Source organism: Callorhinus ursinus, unplaced genomic scaffold, assembly GCF_003265705.2.
Source record: "Callorhinus ursinus isolate GAN/ISIS: 27379988/994484 unplaced genomic scaffold, GSC_fseal_2.0 scaffold1, whole genome shotgun sequence".
Lineage (NCBI taxonomy): Eukaryota > Metazoa > Chordata > Mammalia > Carnivora > Otariidae > Callorhinus > Callorhinus ursinus.
This window is the reverse complement of record NW_027397063.1, coordinates 73,767,912-73,780,561: the sequence shown is the minus strand read 5'-3', so window position 1 is coordinate 73,780,561 and position 12,650 is coordinate 73,767,912. Positions and strand designations below refer to the sequence as shown.

The following is a 12,650-nucleotide window of genomic DNA, read 5'->3' as shown; positions in this document are numbered from 1 at the left end:
TAAGGGCTGGGGCAAGTGCCAGTTTAAATGCTAAGACCCTTCTTAGGTACCTGGGTGGTTCAGTTAGGTAAGAGTCTGCCTTCAGCTCAGGTCATGATCCCAAGGTTCTGGGATCCAGTCCCACATCAGGCTCCCTACCCTGCATCGGGCTACCTGCTCCACAGAGAGCCTGCTTCTCCCTCTGCCTCTCTCTCTCTCTGTCTCTCATGAATAAAAAAATACATACATACATACATACATACATACATAAATATATACATACTAAGAGCCTTCTCAATGAATTCTACCACTTTCTCTGGAGGAAAGCAGGTAAACCCAGGCCAGAGCTCATTCCTTCATTCTTCCTTTCTCTTTCCACCCTGAATTCACTAAAAATTCACTAAACCCCCGTTTCACTGTTAATTGTAGTGGGTACAATAATGACGCTGTAGTTATATTTGGCAAAAGGGAAGAGTCTTCTTGGTTTTATACACAAACTAAAGTATTTAAACAGTAAAATGATATTAAGTCTGAGATCTGCTTAAAAATACTCAAGTGCGGGCACCTGGGTGGCTCAGATGGTTAAGCGTCTGCCTTCGGCTCAGGTCATGATCCCGGGGCCCTGGGATCAAGTCCCGCAACAGGCTCCCTGCTCCTTGGGAGCCTGCTTCTCCCTCTGCCTCTCTCTCTCTGTCTCTCATGAATAAATAAATAAATAAGATCTTAAAAAAAAAATACTCAAGTGCTCCCTCCCTCTTGCCAAAAATGTATGGGGCAGGGGGAGGAGGGGATGAAATCAGATTGACAAATATGGATAATTATTAAAGTTGGTTGTTGGGTCCATGGGATTGCATTATATAATTCTTTTGCATATGTTTCAAATTTTTCATAATAAAATATAAATTATAAATGGAAACCAACATAGAGAATTTAAGCAGGAACAGGAGTTATATAATTGAAGAGTTTCTGAGAATATAATCTCCCGGTAGTCTGAGAAAATGGTACACTCAAAAGTAGAGCTGGATCACTGTATTTTCATACCTGAGGGAGCATATTTAAGAGATAATGACCACAAAGAAAAACCAAGATCATAAGATGCAATTTATTGTTATTGGACCTCAATATTTGAGGTGTGCTTTAGACATTTTAAATAGGTAAGATCTGAAAATGGACAACAGAAGTGAGTTAAGCCACACATCCCCCAACCCATCTCATTTTTTAAGTGAAGAAATGGAGACCCAGAGAGATTCTGACCTTGCCTGTGGTCATATAATTTAAGCATGGAGTCAGAGTCAGCCTGGGATCACATGACTCTAAGGACAAACCTTGGCCTTCCATGACAGGAGTTCCCAGACCCTTGGTCTTCAGCAGCACTGTCCTCTACCACCCCTGAGAGGGTAACTAGTGTCTCTCATCATGGGAATGTGTGGAGGTTTGCCCAGCCTTCCAACAGAGATCTTTCCCACTTGGGGTTACCAAATGAACAGGACTAAGATGTATAATTTGTTTTTCAAGAATAGAAATGAGCTGGTTTGCCTTTGCTGAGAAAGCTTGGCCCCCTACCAGGGAGTGAAAGGGTTGTCCTTGAAGATGTCCCAGCAAAGGAACCTCATGACCCCACCTGGCCAGCCACAACAGATCATGCGGTTTTCTTAGACTCAGTGCTGACCCAGAGCATGGAGGTAACCTCAGACACACCGAGCTTTTAGTGATGCCTGACATCTGAGGACCTGTTGGAAGAGGGGCACACTCGGTTCAGCCCCAAACAGGCCACATTCATACTCTGACCAAAAGACACACAAAGACCAGCCCTACTGCTGGTAAGCCTTGCTATCCACTCCTGTCTAGATGGGGTAGGGAAGGGAGGGCAGGAGCTCTTTTGTCTAAAGGAGCCCCCTTCTGAGCAATGGCAAAGAACCCAGACAGCCCTGCATGGGAAGGGCCATTTCTGCCAACTCTTAGCTAGATACCAGAGCAAGGACACTCTGAGCCTCACGTGTCCTGTGTTGCAAAATGGCTTTTCCTTCTCCAGAAACAGTTGGGCATGACCAGTGACGACCCACCAAAGTGGTAATGCCTACTGCGCTCTGCCTGGCCCCTTGGTTCTGTGTGGACGCTTCCTGCTCGCTGCTTGCTACTTTTGATGTGCATGGATTAGGGAACTTGTCTCTTTCAACCCACATAAGGCTAGGGGAAGTGATAATTCAATTTCAACACAATCTGTATCCTGGGCAAAGTTACAAATAGGTCAGGGGAAAACTTGTCCCATTTCTATCCCTCGTAAGTATACAGTGAGTGATTGTATGCTATCCCGGACCCAGAGTTCCAGAGATGCAAAAGGCATCAAGGGGGACAACACAGCCTCCTCGGGGATGGAATAAACAGCCTTGCACATCCCATGGAAACTCAGCTTGGGAAGGCAGCAAGCCACACCCCTGCATTGTCCACCACCCAGTCAGAGAGCAGTGCAGGCTCTGGGGCAGGACCTTTCCCACTGACTGCAACTGTCCTCACAGCAGAGAGCAGGGAACTGCTCATAACAGCTTTTGCTGTCTGCCTGTTGCAACTGGGGCAGCAAAACCCTTGACTTCCACTCTGGCTGAAATTTCAGTCACATTGGGATTTAAAAGATTCAAGTATGGTCTGAAGAAAAAAAAGAAACCAAATTTGTAGGTAAGTAAGTAATTTAGGGAAACAAAGTTTGGTCTGGACCGACAAGGGAAGGCAGACCCTGCCACATTTCTACATTACCAAGGGAATCTGGTGAACAGGAAAAATAGAAGAGTCTGCCGCCTCGCTGGACTAGGAATGGGCCCAGGATCCCCTGTCCCAGCCTCTGTTAGTAACACTAACAAGCAGCAGCTGTGAGCCAGCCCTGATGACGCACCTCACAGATTAACTCATTTAATGAGTTGGATAATAGTAAAGGAATGCACCCTTGCACTAAAATGAACCTCCTCTGGCCCATCCCGCCCTCTCACTCTCTCAACTAGACCAGACTTGACTGCCAGGAAAACACATACAGACTGGAAGCTCAGAGAAATCAGTTGCCGGGCTGTTACAAAAAGCCACCTCATGGAGACATCCTGTTTCACTTCTCTTTTTTACTGGCCAGGTCAGAAATAACACAAACCCATTTTTCCTTCTTGTACTGGGTCCTGTGCTATATATAGCAATGCCTGACCTGAACCATAAGACAGCATTGAAGTCTTGTCTGTAAATTAATAATGAATAAAAGGCAATAGAAAAGCAAGTGGAAGAATTTTTTTAAAGGAGAAATTTAGAATTTTAAAAGCTAGAACACTGAAAAATTACCAACTTCCTATTAGTCAGATAATGCAGTTAAAACAGCAATAGAATATCTCATTCATCCATAAAACAACTGAGATTCTAACATCCAATGCTGGGATTTTGTTGGAAAACCACGACATATACGTAACCTTGGGGAGTGAAGCTGGTAGAGCCCCTTTAGAAAGTAGTTTCACAATATTTTATCCAGTGATTATTGTGTAGTTACATACCAAGCCCTTTATATGTAGCATCTCATTTAATCCTCAAGATAAAAGGGCAATATTGATCTAGATTTGCAGTAGCTCATCCAAGGTTGAACAGAGCCAGAATTTGAATCCATCTCATTCTGGACTCTAAAGCCCAACATCTTAACCATTACAATACAGAGCTTCAATACACAGTCATTAAAATCTTCATAATCCTTTGCCCATTCATCCTATATCTGGAAATTTATGCCAACAAAATAGTAAAATAAAAACCTTATACATAAAAAGGTAGACTGGAATATTATTCATAAGAGTGAAAAAATGAGGGGCGCCTGGGTGGCTAGTCGGTTAAGCATCCGCCTTTGGCTCAGGTCATGATCTCAGGGTCCTGGAATGGAGTCCGCATTGGGCTCTCTGCTCAGCAGGGAGTCGGCTTCTCCCTCTCCCTCTGTGCTCTCTCTCTCTCTCTCTCTCTCAAATAAATAAAATCTTTTTTTAAAGAAAGAGTAGAAAAATGAAAGCAATCATTATATAATTATGAAGACCATCTCCATAGACAAAGATTTAAGATATCATATCAAGGACATAAAAACCATATGTGAGGTGGGATTGTAGACAAGTTAAAAAAGAAAGAAGAAAGCATGTGGTGTTATTTTTGCATATGTGTGCAGACATATGAGAAAAGAATACTTGAAATCGTTGTGTTAGAGTAATGGAATCATATTGTGGTACCCCCTTTAGCTTACAAAGAGTAAAGTATGCTCTGGTAGCCTTTATTTCTCATGTTAATAGGACTTTATTGAAGTATAATTTACATGCGGTACAATGCACAGATCTTAAGTGTACAGTTTGGTGAATTCTGATAAATATATACACTCATGTAACCATCAGACAGATCAAGATATGGAACGCTTCCATTGCCCCAAAAGTTTCCTTGCGACCCTTGGTCCAGGCCCCACACTTTTGAGAGCTCCACATATCACAGCCCTCCCTCCCATAAATATATATGTTAAAGACCACACGGGCGGCTCTGTCACTCGTGACCCAGTGTTCAGGGCTGACAGGGCATACTGCAGCCCTATACATCTACTCTCTTAACACCACTGGAGCCCCAGGGAAGTACTTCGCCACATCTCTTGGTCTATATCCTCAAAAAAAAAGACGACCGCATCCAATGCTCCGCTGGTTCGTGGGCTGTGCCACTGCTGATACCAGGTACAGACACTGCTTCTGAGCGCTGGGAGGCCTGGAGCAGTGGAAGTGCTTAGGTAAGAGAAGAGACAAATTCATTATCACGTCAAATCTTTCCTTTCACATGGCATGAATGCTGCAGATTCTTATATAATGAAATCTCAGGCCCAGTACTACCAAGCATCAACCTTCTTTCTGCCTCCTTATTCATGATGCAAATACATACCTTCAAAATGTGAATTCCTTGAACACAATTACAATACTTTACTCTGATCACATTGACTTTAGATCACTGCTCTCAACAGTGAAAATTATGTGAAAATCTCAATTACAACAACAGTGCTTTTGCTGACATGAAAATCTTGCTGGCAAGAAAAAAAAATATATTTTATACACTAATTAATGACTTACAGATTAGATATCTTTATTACGCACCCAAATTTCACAGGCCCATCTACACAACACTCAGACACATGCAATAATTCAATTTTGTCATCTTTGCTATTTTCTGATTTTTACTCATATAAAAACCACAGCTTTATACATATTTTAATTTTGGTAGTTGAGTATGAGAGTAAGTTTGTAAGGTAGGTAGGGAGATAAAACATGTTTTATTTAACTGGGGCATGTGGGCCTCCGTTTGTACTCTTGTCCCAGGTTCTGCAATGCCTGTTTAGAACTGCTTTGAGAACTGGTAAGATATTACTAAGCATAGCATTTCTGTTAATACTTATCCAAATCCATTTTCTCCTTCTTTCCTTTACAGACAGAGCTGATACATTTTTTATTAATTTTTTTAAGATTTTATTTATTTATTTGAGAGAGAGAGAATGAGAGATAGAGAGCGTGAGAGGAGGGAGGGTCAGAGGGAGAAGCAGACTCCCTGCCGAGCAGGGAGCCCGATGTGGGACTCGATCCTGGGACTCCAGGATCATGACCTGAGCCGAAGGCAGTCGCTTAACCAACTGAGCCCCCCAGGCGCCCCTGAACTGATACATTTTTTTAATGCTCCTTAATTTCTGCTGACATTTCACATTGTACCCTTGTATGAGACAGGCCCTGCAGAGGTGGACATTTCTAAGCAATGAGTTTCTTTAGCAATAATAGTTGGAGATGACATTCCCCCGTAGCCCTTCATAACTCCAGGACAGGTGAAACTGAGCTCTGCTGCCTGGGGTATTCTGAATAAAAAGCAATCAAGGCCCTGCAGGAAATTGAGAAAATCTGTGAAACTACTTAATCCCTCCTTCCCATAAGGCTCCCTGTTATAGCACTGAATTTCAAATGCCCCACCTGCATTTTAATCAATACCCTGCCCGCAGCAGGGCTTCTCAAATTATAATGGATATATAAATCACATGGGTTTTCAAATGCAGATTCTGATTTAGTAGGCCTAGGGAGGGGCATTTCTAACAAGCTCTCCTGATGCTGCTGATTCAACAGAGAAGCAAGCACAACATTGATTCCGAAGACTGACACTATTCTTGGTCCTTTCCTGTTGCTTATAAAAATGCAGCTCAGGGAAAAAAAAAAAAAAAGTTTTTATTTGGGTTGTTCACTGTCTGCTTCTCTTATCATTCAGTAAAAATAATCATCTCTGTGTGTTCAAAGTATTCTTAAAAAGGAGGCCTAGGTGGTTTCCTTCTGTGCTGATTACGAGGTCAGCACCCTGGGAAACAAGCCAACCCTGGCTTAAAAACCTGCTTACCTGCCTTCCTGCCCTCAAACCTCCACCTCAAGCCTGCCCCACTGCTCAGGGTGGGCCCCTTCATGTCTATGCCCTCTCATTCTTGGCCCACTCTAGCCCTGGATTCAATACAAGTTTATGGTCTGCAAGCAGTGCCTTGGGCAAAACAATATAATATGGTATAAGATGAGGAGATGAGAAGACCTGAGATGAGTAATAATTATTTAATGTAGCATTCTTCCAAAAGTTTCTACACTTTCTTTCTAAAGCTCCTAGAGAAAAAAAAATATCTTAATACAAAGGAATCAAAATGGTGGGATTTTAAGACATTTTAGCAATATGATGGATAAACAATTTTATTTTTGTTTAAGAAAAAGTCCTGGAAGCACTGGCAAACATTCCCTCTTTCCTCTCTCTCTCTCTCGATTGATTGATTGATTCATTCATTCATTCAGGTATGGAAACAGAATGAAAAGAACTGGACTTGCATCTGAGCTCTGCCACTAACCAGCCCCTCTATCTTCAGGGTCTCCCTCTGTAAAACGGGAATGGATAATAATTATTACTATCTCCTTGGAGGGCCATTGTGGGGATTAATACTACCATTTATTGAACACTTACTGCCTACTGGGCATTGTGCGACCTGCTTTACCTATATTATCCAACTTAATTAATTAAAATAACATGTGAAGGCAGTTTGTGTATAAGAGATTCAATAAAAGCTAATTAAATTGATCATTCAGTCCTTTGAGCTATGATCGCAAGGATACTGCAATAGATTTCTCACAAACACCCACCATGCATTGTTGGGTTTGCGCTGAAATTCTGCTCATAAACTCCCTTTAGTTGACCTTTCTCTTTCACTATGAGATAAGTCTGATAGAATTTATTTTGAGTTCAGAAGGACTCAGGAACAAAACAGAGATTAGAATTAGGTCAAAATATAAATGAACATATAGTATATGATAAAAGTGCATTTCACATGGGGCCAAGGGGAGATTATTCAACAAATAGTGTTGGGTTAATCTTCTGGTCACAAAAAGACATCAAGTACAGTGATTAAGAGCATCACCTCTGGTGCCACAATGCCTAGGTTCAAATCTTGGCTCTGCCACTTAGAGCAGACTAATCTCAAGCAAGTTGCTTGACATCCCTGTGCCTTACTTTCTTGATATGAAAATGGGGGAAATTATAATACATCACCTGATCTAATCATTGTAAGAATTGAGTTTATAATATAGCTAGAGAACTTAAGAAAAATTCCTGGTATATGGCAGATGCTATGTAAGGTTATTTTATTATTGTCAAAATGTTTAAGTATATCCATATTTTCACTTCTTGCCAAAACAATAAACTCCAGCCAGATTAAATAATGAAACCATAAAAATACTAGAAGAAAATGTAGGAGAATATTTTTATAATACTGGAATCAGAACAGCCTTTCAAAATACGGCAGAAATACCAGTAAGAAAAGACTGATAAAGTTAATTTAAAAACCACTTTGGGGGCGCCTGGGTGGCTCAGTTGGTTAAGCGACTGCCTTCGGCTCGGGTCATGATCCTGGAGTCCTGGGATCGAGTCCCACGTCGGGCTCCCTGCTCAGCGGGGAGTCTGCTTCTCTCTCTGACCCTCTTCCCTTTCATGCTATCTCTCATTCTCTCTCTCAAATAAATAAATAAAATCTTTAAAAAAAAAAAAAAACCACTTTGGCAGGGCAAACATACCTTGAACAAACTAAAAAATTAGCAACAAATTGGAAAATGTACAGCACATGTAGTTGATAAAGGGCTTATCTTCCTAAAATATAAAGAGCAGGCTGGATAGTGCACCCTCCCAAAAGATAAGACCATGTCCTAATCCTAGTACCTGTGAACATTGCCTTATGTGAAAAAAGGGTCCTTGCAGAACTGACTAAGTTAAAGCTCTTGAGAGGAAGAGCCTATTTTGAATTATCTGGGTGGGCCCAGAATGCAATCATATGTATTTTTATAAGAGAGGAAAATAGGGGCACCTGGGTGGCTCAGTTGGTTGAGCATCCAACTCTTGATTTCGGCTCAGGTCATGATCTCAGGGTCGTGGGATAGAGCCCCACAGGGCTCTGCACTCAGCAGGGAGTCTGTTGGAGATTCTCTCTCTGCCCTGACGCCCCCCCCCAAATAAATTTTAAAAAAGAGAAAGGATAACAGGAGAAGACCATGTGAAGATGGAGTCTGAGACTGGAATGCTGCAGTCAGAAGCCAACACAGGCCTGGAGCCACCAGAGCCTGAAAGAGCTGAGAAAGTAAATTTCCCCTATAGTCTCTAGAGACCTGCACCTTGATTTTGGACTTCTGGCCTCTAGATCTATGAGAAAATAAATTTCTGCTGTATTGGGCCATCAAGTGCGTGATCATCTGTTACAGCAACCACATGAAACAAACACAAACTAAGAACAATTAATGGACTAAACACAGCCAATGAATGAATGTAAGATTGCAGTAATATCAGAAAGAACATTTAGACACTCCCAAAACCTAAGTTAAGATACTCAGATTTTCATTGTTCTCTTGAGTCACAGACAGAATAAAATGATTGACAGCTAAAGCATGTAGGCAAACATTTTATAACCTTTTATAGTGGGGGAAGGAAGAAAAGCAATAACGTGTATGTAATGCTGTGAGTTTAGAATTCAGAAATTCTTCATAATCTTTCAAATTACTTCCTCTCCTCACTAGTAACAAAACTGTAAAGCCCTTATGATTCAACTTTAATAAAATTAGGGCAATAATTTACACTTGAATTCAAGCCCTGTAGGATTTGTGTGCATGCACAGGCGAGCGCCTATGTGTTTTAAGAATGGAAAGCAAAATCTGATTAACAAGTTGTTCTCTCTTAAATAGCAAATATATAGTACCCCTTGCCTTTGATAAGACAGCATATGTATTATATCCTATATAAGTATATGATACATACTATAAGCATGAATTCAGAAAGTATACTGTAACAATGATCAAGCACACTTCTCTATTCAGTAATTCCCCTCTATTGAAGCAATAGGTTCCAAATATAAGTAAAGAGGAATAAAGAGAGACAAAGACAGTTGTTTAATCACTTTTCCTAATCTGTGATCCAAGGGGAATGAACATATTATAAACATTTTCTTTTTGTTTTCAAGATTTTATTTATTTATTTGACAGAGACACAGCGAGAGAGGGAACAGAAGCAGGGGGAGTGGGAGAGGGAGAAGCAGGCTTCCTGTTGAGCAGGGAGCCCAACACGGGGTTCAATCCCAGGACCCCAGGATCATGATCCGAGCCTGAAGGCAGACGCTTAACGAATGAGCCACCCAGGCGCCCCTATAAACATTTTCAAGGCAAAAAAAAAAGGGGGGGGGAATGGGGTAATATCAAAAAGCCCATCCATAAAAGAAGGAGTCTTAGAAAGTAGTTGCTTCAGCTCTTAGAGCATGTGTCCTACTGGCTTCCAAATACATGCAAGGCATACTTAGAAATGCTGTTCCTTCTCACCCAGCCCACTGAAGGGAAGTGTTTCTCTTTTTTCCACTTTAAACCACCAGTGTGTTATTAGTTCATATGTTTAAAAATAAAGTCTTAGCATTTCAGATTTAACACTTTTTTCAGACTTAACATTTTTCTTCAGAAACATGAGTTTCATTATCTGAATTCTTATTTTCATTTTACAAAAGCAATATATGTTGGTTATTTTAAAAAATAAAAAATACCACAAAAATAAGAAAAATATAATTCCTTATCACTCCTTCACCCCAAATGAAATAGTTCTCTCATTGGTGTACAATGGTCAATACACACATATTTATGTATAGACATATATGCTCTTAAAATGGATTCACACTTACACATTCCATCCTACAACCTGATTTTTTTCAGAATATTTGGTCATCTCTTTTTAATATGAATTTTTCAATAAAAGACCATCTACAATATTGTTCATAGCTGATTAATGGGTTTTTTTAAAAGATTTTATTTACTTGAGGGCGCCTGGGTGGCTCAGTTGGTTAAGCGACTGCCTTCGGCTCAGGTCATGATCCTGGAGTCCCGGGATCGAGTCCCGCATCGGGCTCCCTGCTCAGCGGGGAGTCTGCTTCTCCCTCTGACCCTCTTCCCTCTCATGCTCTCTATCTCTCATTCTCTCTCTCTCAAATAAATAAATAAAATCTTTAAAAAAAAAAAGATTTTATTTACTTGACAGAAAGAGAGACAGTAAGAGAAGGAACACAAGCAGGGGAGTGGGAGAGGGAGAAGCAGGCCTCCCACGGAGCAGGGAGCTCGATGTGGGACTCGATCCCAGGACCCTGGGATCATGACCTGAGCCGAAGGCAGACACGTAACCACTGAGCCACCCAGGCACCCCTGATTAATGCTTTTTAAAAAGCCCTTTTAAACTCCTCAGTAAACTTGAAACAGTATTGCAAGTAAATTCTTTTAATATAAAATTTGTTAGTTAAATCATTATTCCACTGAGAATGAGGATGAATAACAAAACATTATTTACAAAACATACATAAAAGAAGGGCATCATTGCTCTCACAGTACCTTGTTTTGCCATATATTCTAGCCTCGCGCAACTTCCCAGGAAATGGTGGTAAGCCCTCATCTCTGCCTCTGTGATCCGCCCCAAGGTGTAAGGTAAGTATCTGGGGTCTTGCTGCCCACACTTCTTACACCAGGAGGTCATTCGATCCCAGGAAATGGTGCCACCTTTCTCTCTCTTCATCCCTCTCAGCACTGCACTCACGTAAATGTGTTTAATCCTTTCTCCTGACTAATCTCACTGAAGTTCATTCAAGGTCATTTCACTGCTGAGAGTTTATGGATTGGTGAGTGCTCACAGAATTACAGGCCCAATAATTACTGGACTTTCTCATTTGGAAACAAAGGGAAACAGGGCGGCGGGGGGATGAAGGTGTGGGGCAGAGAGGGAAATCCTAGAGTCGATGAGAATCAGAATTTTTTTCTTTTTTAGAGGAATCACAACATGAAACACACATCATGCCAGTGGATATTTAAAATAAAATAATATACAGGGATAAATTTTTTAAAGGATGCTCTTAAGAAAATGTATCCAGGCCACAATCCTCCCCTCCCTCTCTTCCAACCTCTCTAGGCTGCAGAGGAATAAAATCCAGAGACTTAACACTGCAGCCAACAGAAGTCACCATCTAGGCGGACAACATAGGTTGGCACAGCGAAAGGTCAATGTTCAAGTCCTGGAGGAATGTAGAGTGTTTCCTGAACTACTTCTAAAGACCAGGTACAAGTACAATATCATGATTCTAAAATGAAGGATGTTCTTTGCCTGTCATCTGACGGAGACCTCCCACCCTTACTACCGTTTGGGGAAAAGTGCGCTCACCTTTCAGAACTGTGATGTGCAGAGTATGGCATACTCAGAGAGAGGCTGACTTTTCATAATGCATTTCATCTTGGTTCTTCATGCTTAATGCTCTTGTTTCGTAATGTCATGCTCCAAGATTCAAAAGGGCACAATATGAAATACCTAACAAGTAATAAATGTAGATAAACCTCTAATTTTTATTTGTATGATTCAAGCTGAAATTTGAGTTAGGCTTGCAACTGGTCAAGGAGAAACTGGAAACCCTTTTTTACAAAAAATAAATAAATGTTTATTTTTGAGCAGAAGGTAAAATTCACATATATTGAAATACTCAAATCCGAAGTGTATATTTTAATGAGTTTTGACAAATGGATACATCCACATAACCCATACTCCTTCCAAGATATAGAATGTTTCCATCTATAGAAAGTAACTTCATGCCCCTTCCCAGTCAACCCTTGTTCCTAACCCCAAGGCAACCACTGAAGCGATTTTTGTTTTTTTCTTTTAAAGATTTTATTTATTTATTAGAGAGAGAGAGAGAGAGAGTACAAGCAGGGGAAGGGACAGAGGGAGAAGCAGGCTCCCCACTGAACAGGGAGCCCGATGCGGAACTTGATCTCAGGACCCCTGGGATCATGACCGGAGCTGAAGGCTGACGCTTAACCGACTGAGCCACCCAGGTGCCGTGAAGTGATTTTTCAATAGAGACTATTTTTGCCTTTTTAAAAACTTCATATACAACACAGGAAACAACAAATGTTGGAGTGGATGTGGAGAAAGGGGAACGCTCTTACACTGTTGGTGGGAATGCAAGCTGGTGCAGCCACTCTGGAAAACAGTATGGAGGTTCCTCAAGAAGTTAAAAATAGAGCTACCCTATGACCCAGCAACTGCACTACTGGGTATTTACCTCAAAGATACAAATGTAGTGATCTGAA

General features: G+C 41.1%; 1 protein-coding gene and 1 long non-coding RNA gene across 4 annotated transcripts in view; one reads left to right on the top strand and one right to left on the bottom strand.

Moving 5' to 3' along the window:
• LOC141373437 (uncharacterized) overlaps nt 1–12,201 on the top strand; it is a 30,108-nt gene extending 17,907 nt beyond the window's left edge. The window contains exons 2-3 of the long non-coding RNA XR_012379464.1: nt 10,930–11,000; nt 11,479–12,201. This is a non-coding gene — a long non-coding RNA (uncharacterized lncRNA). The remainder of the gene's footprint in view (nt 1–10,929; nt 11,001–11,478) is intronic.
• The window catches only part of MCF2L2 (MCF.2 cell line derived transforming sequence-like 2), a 259,995-nt gene that overhangs the window by 232,661 nt on the left and 14,684 nt on the right, over nt 1–12,650 (bottom strand). The gene's annotated exons all lie outside the window — the stretch shown is intronic.